Raw genomic sequence first — 11,109 nt, forward strand, 5'->3', positions numbered from 1 at the left:
ACAAAAGTTTGAGTGTTATGTGGTGTCATAAAACAGTACAAACCTTTGCAGACTACACAAGCAAAAACCATTTGCAAAGAAGCTACATCAGCCTCTGACAGCGACAGGGTGGTTTTCATTGTGGAATGTGCCATCCCGCTCAATTCTCAATCTTGGATACCTCTTTTAGTCCCTGGGCTGCGTCAACAATGTCTTCAATGTCTGCCACTACATCTTGTATTCCATTATCTTCCTGTCGGCTGAAAAAAAAAAAACCTTTCAGTCACAAATAAACATTTATTTATTTTCTATACTGCATATCTCTCATGGGGTTGTGGGAACCCCGGCTCTTGTCATTGGGCAAGAGGTGGGGTACAACCCGAACCGGTCTGCAGTCAATTACAGGGCTACATTGAGAGACAGACAACCATTCGCATTCACACTCATACCTAAGCACAATTAAGAGTCACTAGTTAACATAATGAGCATGTTTTTGGACTGTGGGTGAGAGCCAGGGTGCCCAGAGAGAACTCATGCATGCACGGGAAGTACATGCAAATTTCACACAGAGGGGCCCCTGATGACCCGGGGATCAAACAGGCGACCTTGTTGTGAGGCACTGCCCCACAGTGCTGTCAGATCAACATTCAATTAGACTTAAATAAATAATTCACAAACAGGTACAGCAAAAATTTGTAGCACCTGTATTGTAAGGAGGAAATTACATGAAAGGTGTGGGAGAAGAAAGAAAAAATAAAGTATGAACATAAATAAAGAAAAAATCAGTACGGTTCAGTTACCTCAACCTTTGTCTTTTGTTGACTTGTAATTGCTCCATCTGCTCTTCTGGCACTGCAAAAATTTTTCTGGAGTTTTGCTTCCAGAAAGCTGAACCTACAATAAAACAGAAAGACATGAAAATTTAAATACATTTCAACCAAATCTTTGCTATATTACTGACAACTTAAATGTTGTATGCCATTAAAGACAAACATTACAGCAGCGATATAAAGCAATTAAGATAGCTATTAATGTAAAATGTACTTAAGTGTGAGAATAACATAGAAGTAAGTGCATCTCACTTGGCCTTTAAGCAGGTTAAATGTTCAGCGTTTGAGCAGATAAGCATCTTAAGTGCCTGTAGAAAATATTTTACAGCAGTTGTTTTAAATGTACCTCTGGTTCCATCAGAGTCAATGATCCTGTTGCCTTGACTATCTGTCAGAATAACTGACTCCTGCTGCCCAAGAGCCTCTTTCACCTTACTGGCAATTGTTGCCACACAGGCCTCAAATTCTGAGAAGCGGACCGTAACCATCTTACTGGTCTCCAGCTTTCCATTCAGGACATCAGCACTCAGGACATTCCTGAAAATTAATGGGACATTACAAAACAAATGTAATCAATGTTTTCTCTCAGTATTAGACTTGCCTCCATAAATGATGAAGTGCAAGATGAAAACAACAGTAGTTTCAAAGGGTGCACCAGAAATAACAGAAAACTTTTCTTTCATTACCTCACAAAAGTTTTAGTTATGGTACTCCTGGAAATTGGACAGGTGGAGCTTCCTGCTGTGCTGGAAGGGCGGTGAAAAGAAAAGTGAACAGGCTGGCCTTGGAGAGGAGCCTCAGCTGATCTTTCCCTCTGAGATGCTGTCACCATGTACTTCATAATGGCCTCTGGTAAGGAGGTCAAAGCAGTTGAAGTCACCATCAGGTCTGGGAAATATGGCCATGTTGTTGTCATCTGTCAGATATATGGTTTCCTTTTGGACCTATGACATGTGCATTAGTGAAGCATTTTAGAACTAAAGTTATTCCTATGATCAAATACATATGCAAATATCACACATTTGAAAAAAAAAAAGATCTTTTAATACTATTCGTGTAAATACTTAAAACTGCTGTACAAGAGGGAACACCCAACACAGTATTTAAATGAACTATTTGAAGAAGTCGGACAGACCCCGGCCCCTCATCGCCTAGTTCCTGAACTTCAGGGATAAAGAGAAAGTCCTTCGACTGGCCAGAAGTAATGGAGATGTGACATAGGAGAATAAAAAGACATCATTTTATCCGGATTACAGCGCAGACTTGCAGCATCGAAGGGATGAATACGGCGACGTGAAAAGGATGCTGCGAGAAAAGGAGGTGGAATATGCATTGATGTACCCCGCTTAAACATCAGGGATCTGTGATGTTTTTCTCCACTCCAGCTGAAGCACAACGTTTTTGAAAGAACTGTCAAGTGAGCAGTGGCGTTTTCTCCCGGAGGCCAAGGGAAGCCATGCTTCCTCTCTTTTTTTAGACTGTAGCTGTGATTTAATGAAAATATTCCTTTGTAACAGTTTCGATAATTGTTCTGTGTTTTGTCACTGTTATCTCTTCCTTATTCCTCTCCTCTAGTTATTGAGCATTTTACAATGTGTAAAACAACGCCCTCGTAAATGTTCTGTGGCAAATGCGTGGTGAAAATATGATACTGCACGCTGTTGTCCGCAAGGAAGCCAAGCTGAGTTGGCATCCCTTGGTGAAAAAAAACAAGAACGATTAACCAATCAGATGAGGCCGTGGTCATGACACTTCTCATCTGTGATTGACCAAGACTGTGCCAAGGGAAGCCACCCTGTCTTTGGCCTCAAACCAATCAAATCACAGTATCGTCATCCTCGAGCCACTGCATGAAATCAGGGAGATTAGCACATTAGCAGCGTGCATGAAGCTGTCGGTTGTGTGTTTAAGTGGGCGGTTGAATGAATTAATAAGATGTTTAAGCTAAGTCAAGAGGACAACGTACGTGTGTGAATGAGTGAGTGAGGGTGGGAGAGTGAAAGGGCGTGTGTCGGTGTTCAAAGTAAGTAAAATGAGCGCTGTCTGGGCACTCTAACAGGTCGTTCCGTTACATGAAATAGCGATATACAAACAGCAACACAGTCTTTTATGTACCCCACTCCCAAAATAAAAATACAGATAAGAGGCTTTGTCTCACTTGGCTTCCTCAAAAAAAAATCTCCACGCCACGCCACTGCAAGTGAGTAGCCTAAAGTGACTGCAGTATGTACAGCACCATTATAGACTCTGAGGAGGAGAAGAGTGAGTCCCGCTGTCAATTTGAGACTGGGAAAGGTGTCTTAAAGGAGGACGGGGTTTTATGATTCAGCTGTGACATAGTGATTTTGGTATTTTCAAAAGTTCACAATATTTGGGACTATGACTGGTGATATACTTGCATCTGTTTACTGATGCATGGGCTTTTGTTAATTAGTTATACCTGTATGCTCAGATTTCTAACAATGTAAACCCTGTGTGCAGACCTATGAGCATATTATCATATTTTACACCCCAATGATAACAACGGCTCACTCTTTACCAATTTATCTATCCTTGGTAAATTTTTGTATTATCATTGACAAACCAAGGTTTGTAGTTTTGCCATATACAGAATGTTATGAGTGACTAGTTTTAATTAGAACAGTTGCTGGAGCCACCACTGTTGTTTAAGAGAGTTACCTACCTAATGTTCTTGAGTTATAGGGTTTTTACTAGGCAGGTTTTCTTTATTTTAATTTTTTGGGGTTATGTATGTTTTCTCGCTAACACTCAGATTTCTAATTACACAAATGTCCAGATTATACTTTGGTCCTGATTGAATCTTACCACTATACATATATTCATTGTTTTACCACCTCTGAACCCAGTGCTCAGACACCCTCTGAGCTGAATATTGTGATGTTTATTCTGCTAAGACATTTATATAAAGAAGTTAAATTATGGGTCAATTAACATGTATATCTTGGAATATAAGAGGGGTCAACTCTCCAATTAAGAGGAAGAAAATCCTGTCATATTTAAATAGACAGAATGTAGATATTGCATTTATTTAGGAGAGCCATCTCACAGACACTGAACATTTAAAATTGCGTATGGATTGGGTGGGTAAAGTTTTCTACTCTTCCTACTCTAAAGCAAGAAGTGTTGCCCTGCTTATTAGTAAACACTTGAACTTTAAATTAAATTCAGTAGAAAAGGATAAAAATGGAAGATTTTTGCTTGTAGATTGTGAAATAGATAGAAATAAGATATCTTTGGTGAATATATACCAACTATGATGACCCATCATTTTTTCACAATTTGATTATGAAAGTGGCTACAATTGGGGGGACAGTGTATAGTGGGTGGAGACTTTAATTTGGTCTTAAATCCCGTTTTAGATTGATCATCACCCAAAATAACTTCATTGTCCAAGGTGGCAACAGCACTTAAGACATGAAAGACATCGGCCTAATTGATGCGTGGCGAAATCTTAATCCAAACCAGAAGGATTTTTCTTTCTTTTCACCAAGACATAATACACACTCTAGGATTGACATGTTTTGGTACCACAAGCTATGATGCCCAAGGTTAAATATTGCTCCTATTTAGCAGCTACCTTTTCAGACCATAATTCTATCAAACTCTCTTGGATTGTTGATTCACCACAGCCCACAAATCATAGGTGGAGATTTAAAAATTACATGTTGAATGACTGAATTTATTCCCTATATGACAACTAATACTGAAATTTTTCTTGAAGCCAATTCCAACTCGTCTTCACATGGCAACATTTGGGAGGCTCTCAAAGCTTATATGAGAGGTCAGATCTTGTCATACAGTGCTCATAAGGTTAAAAAAACAGAGAGGCACTTACTAAATTGGAAAGTGATATCATAAAGCTTGAACAGGATTACATTGCCACCAAAAAGCAAGAATATCTTAATACACTTACTAAAACCAGGATGCAGTATAATAATCTATGTACGAATAAAGAGGAAGCAGCTATGTCAAGAACTAGATATCACTATTATGAATTTTGGAACAAAACAAGTAAACTCTTGGCTTGGCAAATTAGAAAGGAAGAATCTGATGAATTCATACACTCAATACAAACGGAGGTAACGGAGGACAATTCAGCATCCATAAACACAGAATTCAGAAAATTTTATGAAATCCTATATAAAACCGAGCAGGATGCTGATAATATTGGAGCAAGGAAATTTTTAGATGGACTAACTCTTCCTAAATTACAACATGAAGATATAGAGTTGCTAGATGCAGATATATCAGAAATGGAGGTACTTAGAGCCCTAAATTCATTACAAAATAACAAAACTCCCAGACCAGATGGATTCCCTGTCGAGTATTATAGAACTTTTTCAAAAATTTTACTGACTCCCCTTACAAACATGATTAAAGAAGCACTAGAAAACAAAGAATTACCAAACTCACTGGAAACTGCAACAATTACTTTGCTTCCAAAACCAGGTAAGGATAAACAGAAATGTGATTCATATAGACCCCTCAGTCTTTTAAACGCAGATTATAAGATTCTATGTAAACTGATTGCTCTTAGACTGGAAGATATTATACCAAAGATAATACACCCTGACCAAACAGGCTTTATTAAAAATAGGCATGGGGCAGACAATGTGCGGCGACTCCTTCATATACTGAATACTGCTCAGCAAAATCAAAATCCTATGTTGATAATGTCCATGGATGCAAACAAAGCATTCAACAGGATCGAACCAAGTTTTCTTTTTCAAACCTTAGAGGCTATGGGATTTGGAGTGAAATTTGTCCAGTATGTCAAAACACTTTTTAATGCTCCTAAAGCTAATATCTTAACAAACAATGCTTTGTCTAACACTTTCTCCTTATCTAGAGACTGCAGACAAGGCTGTCCATGTTCCCCACTGCTATTCGCACTTGGGATAGAACCATTGGCCATTGCCATCCGCTCCAACCCTTCCATAACTGGAATCAATTTTGGTAAAAGTGAACATAAGCTTTCTCTGTATGCAGACAGTCTTTTATTATATATAACCAACCCACAAACATCAGTCCCCCCCTTATTGAAAGACCTCAAAGAATATAGTGCAGTCTCAGGTTATAAATTAAATTATACAAAAAGTGAGATTCTACCACTGAATATCTATGACGACAATATTAGAGCTCTCACTGACTCTTTGAAATGGTGTAACAATGGCTTCAAATATCTGGGTATACAAATCTGCAAATCAGATGGACATATATTCAATCAGAATTTTATAAAATTATTGGAACAAACCAAACTTTGCCTTCAAAGATGGATGGGTCTCCCATTGTCTCTCATAGACAGAGTTAACACTATTAAAATGAATATATTGCCTAAGTTTATTTACTTATTTCAGTGCCTTTCCATAAATGTCCCCAAGAGTTTTTTCAAAGAGCTTGATAAAATTATAATTCCTTTTATTTGGCAAAAGAAAAACCCAAGGGTTAAGCTAACTTCCCTTCAGGCTCCATATTCAAGGGGAGGGCTTAACCTACCAAACTTTAGGAACTATTATATTGCCTCTCAGTACCAACCAATTTGGATCTGGTTACATGCGGAGAGCAGCAATGCTAGATGGGTCCCAATAGAACAACATGAAATGAAGTTTATGCCATTAAAATATGTTCCATTTAAAGGTACCGAAAAATGTCTAACTACACTCACAACCAATTCAATAATACTGAACACATTTGCTTCTTGGCAAGAATCTCATTCACTTCTGGATACAATTATCTCCTTTCTTAGAAGGACACCTTTGTGGGGTAATCCCAATCTATCACATCACATTTCTGACTCAATATTACAAGGGTAGAGGGATAGAAAAATCCACACAGTTGCTGATTTATATATTAATGATACATTCGCAAATTTTCAACAACTGAAGGAAAAATTTAATCGCCCTAAATATAGTCTGTTCAAATACTTAAAAATAAGAGACTGGGTTAAGGAGAAAACAAAACAAAACATTCCCAGATATACCAAAAGAAACTACTCTTGAAACTCACTTATGTAATAAACTAGTTAATTCAACAAAAGGAATAACATCTTCTATATATAGTATAATTAATGGAAACTTGCCTCTCTATGATAAAACATCTTGAAAACGAAAATGGGAAACAGACCTAGGTTGTGTCTATGATGAGGCAGACAAGTATCATCTAATGGAGCAGGCACAAACAGTATTAATTTCCACAAAACAGAGGCAAATTCAATTAAATATATTTCATAGGACATATTACACCCCTTCCAGGTTACATAAAATAGATAGCAACATTTCCCCCAGTTGTTAGAGATGTAAAGGGAGAGAAGGTGATCTCCTACACATGCTATGGAGCTGCCCAGTGATAAAAGAATTTTGGAAAAGAGCCATTGTACTGACCTCAAAGGTAATAGGAGTTGACATTGTATTGGATCCAAAACTCTGGATTCTGCACAAGCTTGGTTAATGTGAACTACTATAAAAAAATATATTTTATTTTACTAGCTAGCATTGCAGTGAAAAAATGTATTCTGATAAATTGGAAGTCTGAAAATCCACCAACAGTAAGACATTGGATTAATGAACTTGTGTCCTACTGCACACCTGAAAAGATATTGTATAGTGTGAGAAGAAAGCCTGCAGCCTTTCAAAAAATCTGGGGCCCCTTCATAGATATTCTGCCCTCACTGGACTTGGTTGACCCTGGTGGTGTGAGACTTCTTGGACCAGCTTCAAATTAGCCTGAGTGATTATACAGTATAAATAAACATTGAGAACCATACGAGGGAAAAGGCTGGGGAGGGGGGTGGGATGGGAAAAGTTCTGGTATTTTGTTACAGAACTCTTTGTTGTATTTTTTGTTGTATTTTTTTTTTCTTCTTTTTCTTCTGATGTTAAAAAAAAAAAGTCATTTATACATCGTGTGCTCATGTTATACAAACATGTATGATCCTTCTGTAAACACAGCTTATCTTATTGCAACAAACTGTAATGCACTTCTTATGAACCACAAATATTCTGTAAAAATGTTGTTAATAAAACAAATCTTTGAAAAAAAAAAGTATGAAGGATATATATATATATATATATATATATATATATATATATATATATATATATATATATATATATATATATATATTTTTTTTTTTTTTTTTTCTTTTTTTTTTTTTCTTGTTAGCCTAGGGGAGGCACTGCCTCCCCTTCCTCCACTGACTGCACACCACTGGTAATTATTCTTCATGGGGGTGAAAATGTTTGGGGAATTTTCACCTGAAGCACAAGTAAGGCTTTTCTAGGTGCCTAGATAGTTCACTCGAGTTTTCTGTAAGATGCAGTTCTAAAATACAAAGTGTATGGTTGTCAGAAAAAGGAGATAGGACATGTACTAGAGCTCGCCTAACACCTGTACGCTACACAGTCTGCCATGGAGAGAAGGGGCTCAAGTTATCCCATTAAGCCAGGAATTAGTTAGGAAGAGGCCCGTTTCAATCCTCTGTTTTAGTTTTACAGTGTAATTTCTGGAGGCAGATTGTATGATGGGAACAGAGGCCAGAGGGATCACCAGGTAAAGAAACGTTAATCAGTTCCTTTGGGTGGGAAGTGATAGATGGGCCTGGTCCAAGGGGAAGTGTACAGACCAGTTATGGTAATAAAGGATAACTCTTATTATTCTGTCCCGAGTACTGATCTTTAACCAAAGTGATAGTAGACTGCGTGACTGTTTCCTCCGTGCATTTTTTGTTTTTTGTTAGGCCTTGAGAGACACCTTAGAATCCTGCCATTTTTTTACAGCCTGAGAGGCATGGTAACTTTTGGGACCATAATTCCGGTAAACAAAACTCCAGTTTGGGCACCAGGGAAAAACAAATGTATAAACCAGTGGGGAACCTTCAGGGACTTCTAGGCCTTAAAAAATCTGGACCAAAAAATATACGTATCATATATCTATATCTATCTATCTATCTATCTATCTATCTATCTATCTATCTATCTATCTATATATATATCTATATATATATTTATGTATATATTCTCATTTAGTTGAATAAAATACATTTAATACATCGTGTAAGTTTTGAAATTAAGTATACTGCAAAGTTCACTTCACTGTTTCCCTTTTTTTTTTTCTGTCAATCTAACTTCTAGTCTTAATGTCCTGTTATAGTTACTGACCATACACCTCTCTGGGAGGATCTGAGTTTGTCTTGTAGGTTCCTGGGGATCGGTGAAGTAGATGGCCTGCTGCTGTGCTCCTGTCCGACACCAGCTGCTACGGCTTTGGATTGTTGCCGGGAATGGCCTGCTGGTTTCTCCTTAACTGTCGCCACAGCGCCAAACTTCAGACTGCGTCTGTTTCTCTCTCTCTCCCTTTCTGTGTGTGCGTGTGTATGTGTGTGTGTCTGTGTGCGTGTGTGTGTATCCCTCTCTTCCACTGGCTCAGTCAGTCTCCTCCACCTGAACTCTCCCCTGTTTTAAAGAGGGAGCGCTGTCGCGTACATGTGCAGCTCGTATGCGCATCACACACCGAAGACGGACAGAACTTCACAATGACACACGTTTCACTATTCCAGAGTCAGCCTTCTAACTATATGATTCACGCTGCTCTCGACTCTCCTGATTGGAGAGGATGCTGCGTAAGAGCAGAGCTACGTTAGTTTAACTCACGACATGTCAACAACAAAAAAGAAAGATAGAAAACAGCTAAGGCTCTGATAAACTCTTCATCAACAAGTGCAGCACAGTTATCCGTCTCCGTCTCTGAGGTCTCCTGCAGCGTCTTTGGATCAAACCAACTTAGAGGGAGGGGGTGGATGGTTTTTTGAGTTTTCGATATAACGCCCAGGTACAAGACTTGATTCACTTTCAAAAAATATTAGCGATCACAGGAGCGTACTTAAAGTTGGGGGACAATCAGGAGAAATCACAAGCCAGGAGAACAGCCAGAGAAGGGGTTGAAAAATTGGGAGACTCCCTCCATATTCAGGAGTGTTGGCAGCCTGTCAGTACTCTCGATGGGTAAAAGTAACGAGTTTATGTACGATACAGATTGACAAAGATAAAAACTAAAGACATTTTCTTCATCATTTTAGTTTAATTTAGTAATTTTTGTAAACTCACTTAATAATGTTAGTCATTGTTTTATGTAAAGCCTCTTGTTTATTTTTATTTTATTTATTCAATAAAAATGTTTTTTGTTAACTACTTTTTTCCGCGATGATTTCTTTTCTGGGCTGTGACAGCTGAGGTGAAGGCCCAGCTGTAGTACTCACGTTTCGCCACTGGTATAAACATTATATCCCCTCCAGCTAACTAGGGATTTACCAAAGGAGATGATATCACAGGGGTCTAGATTGTAGGTCTGAGTTGCTGTTACCTTATGGCCCTTTTCCATCTGTTGCCTTAGCCCTACTCTACTCGGCCCAACTCTACTCTACTTGTTTTGTGATGGTTTTCCACTCGCCCGGTTCTTTGACCACCAAGGGGCAGGGTTGCCATAAAACAGCTGGGTGACACCGCGTTCATGTCATTTTGAGCACGACACAACAATCACAAACAATGGAGGACTTGAAGGCAATACTATACTTGCTGCTCGGTCTGTGGCTTTTTGTCACAAACTGAATGAAAGAAGGAAAAAAATGGTGGGTGGCTCTAGTCCTCTTATGTCCCATCTTGTTTTGGGTGTCGCGCTCATGACTCATCAGTGACGACATTGTCTGACCAATCAGTAGCCAGCAGTCTGTGACGTCACCTTTTAGTATCAACTCAGATCGCTTGGAACCAGAGAGGAGTGGGTACTAAAACTAACTTGTTTTAGGAGTAGTGCTGCACGATTTGGGGAAAAGGTGCGATTTGCGATTAGGTGGACAATATTGCGATTGTGATTGTGCTTGCGATTTAATAAAAAAAAGTTGTGTCATGATGAGTCATGACACATGAGTCATGGAGAAAAATCTGAATTGCATATGCTGACATTGCGATTGCGATTGCGATATCCTCTTTTGCGATTACGTAATTGCATGTGCTGACATTGCGATTGCGATTGCGATTGCGATAATCGTGCAGCCCTATTTAGGAGCTACCATGCCAGTTAAAACAGGCTGCAAATTGAGCAGGGCTGAGTGGAGTAGGGCTAAAGCATGCAAGTGGAAAAGGGGCCATTAGTGATTGTCAGGCATGCTTTTGCTCCATATGGGTCACCCTTGAGCCCTCTCTTTGGTCTGTGTGACAATAGAGATGAAGGGGTCAGATGTTAGGTGGAGTTTAGGGTCTGATGTACAATTTCAGTGGTCAAGTGG

The sequence above is a fragment of the Halichoeres trimaculatus genome, unplaced genomic scaffold (genome assembly GCF_033239565.1).
Source record: "Halichoeres trimaculatus isolate MK-OKI-2021-1 unplaced genomic scaffold, fHalTri1.1 fHalTri1_scaffold_20, whole genome shotgun sequence".
Taxonomy (NCBI): Eukaryota; Metazoa; Chordata; class Actinopteri; order Labriformes; family Labridae; genus Halichoeres; species Halichoeres trimaculatus.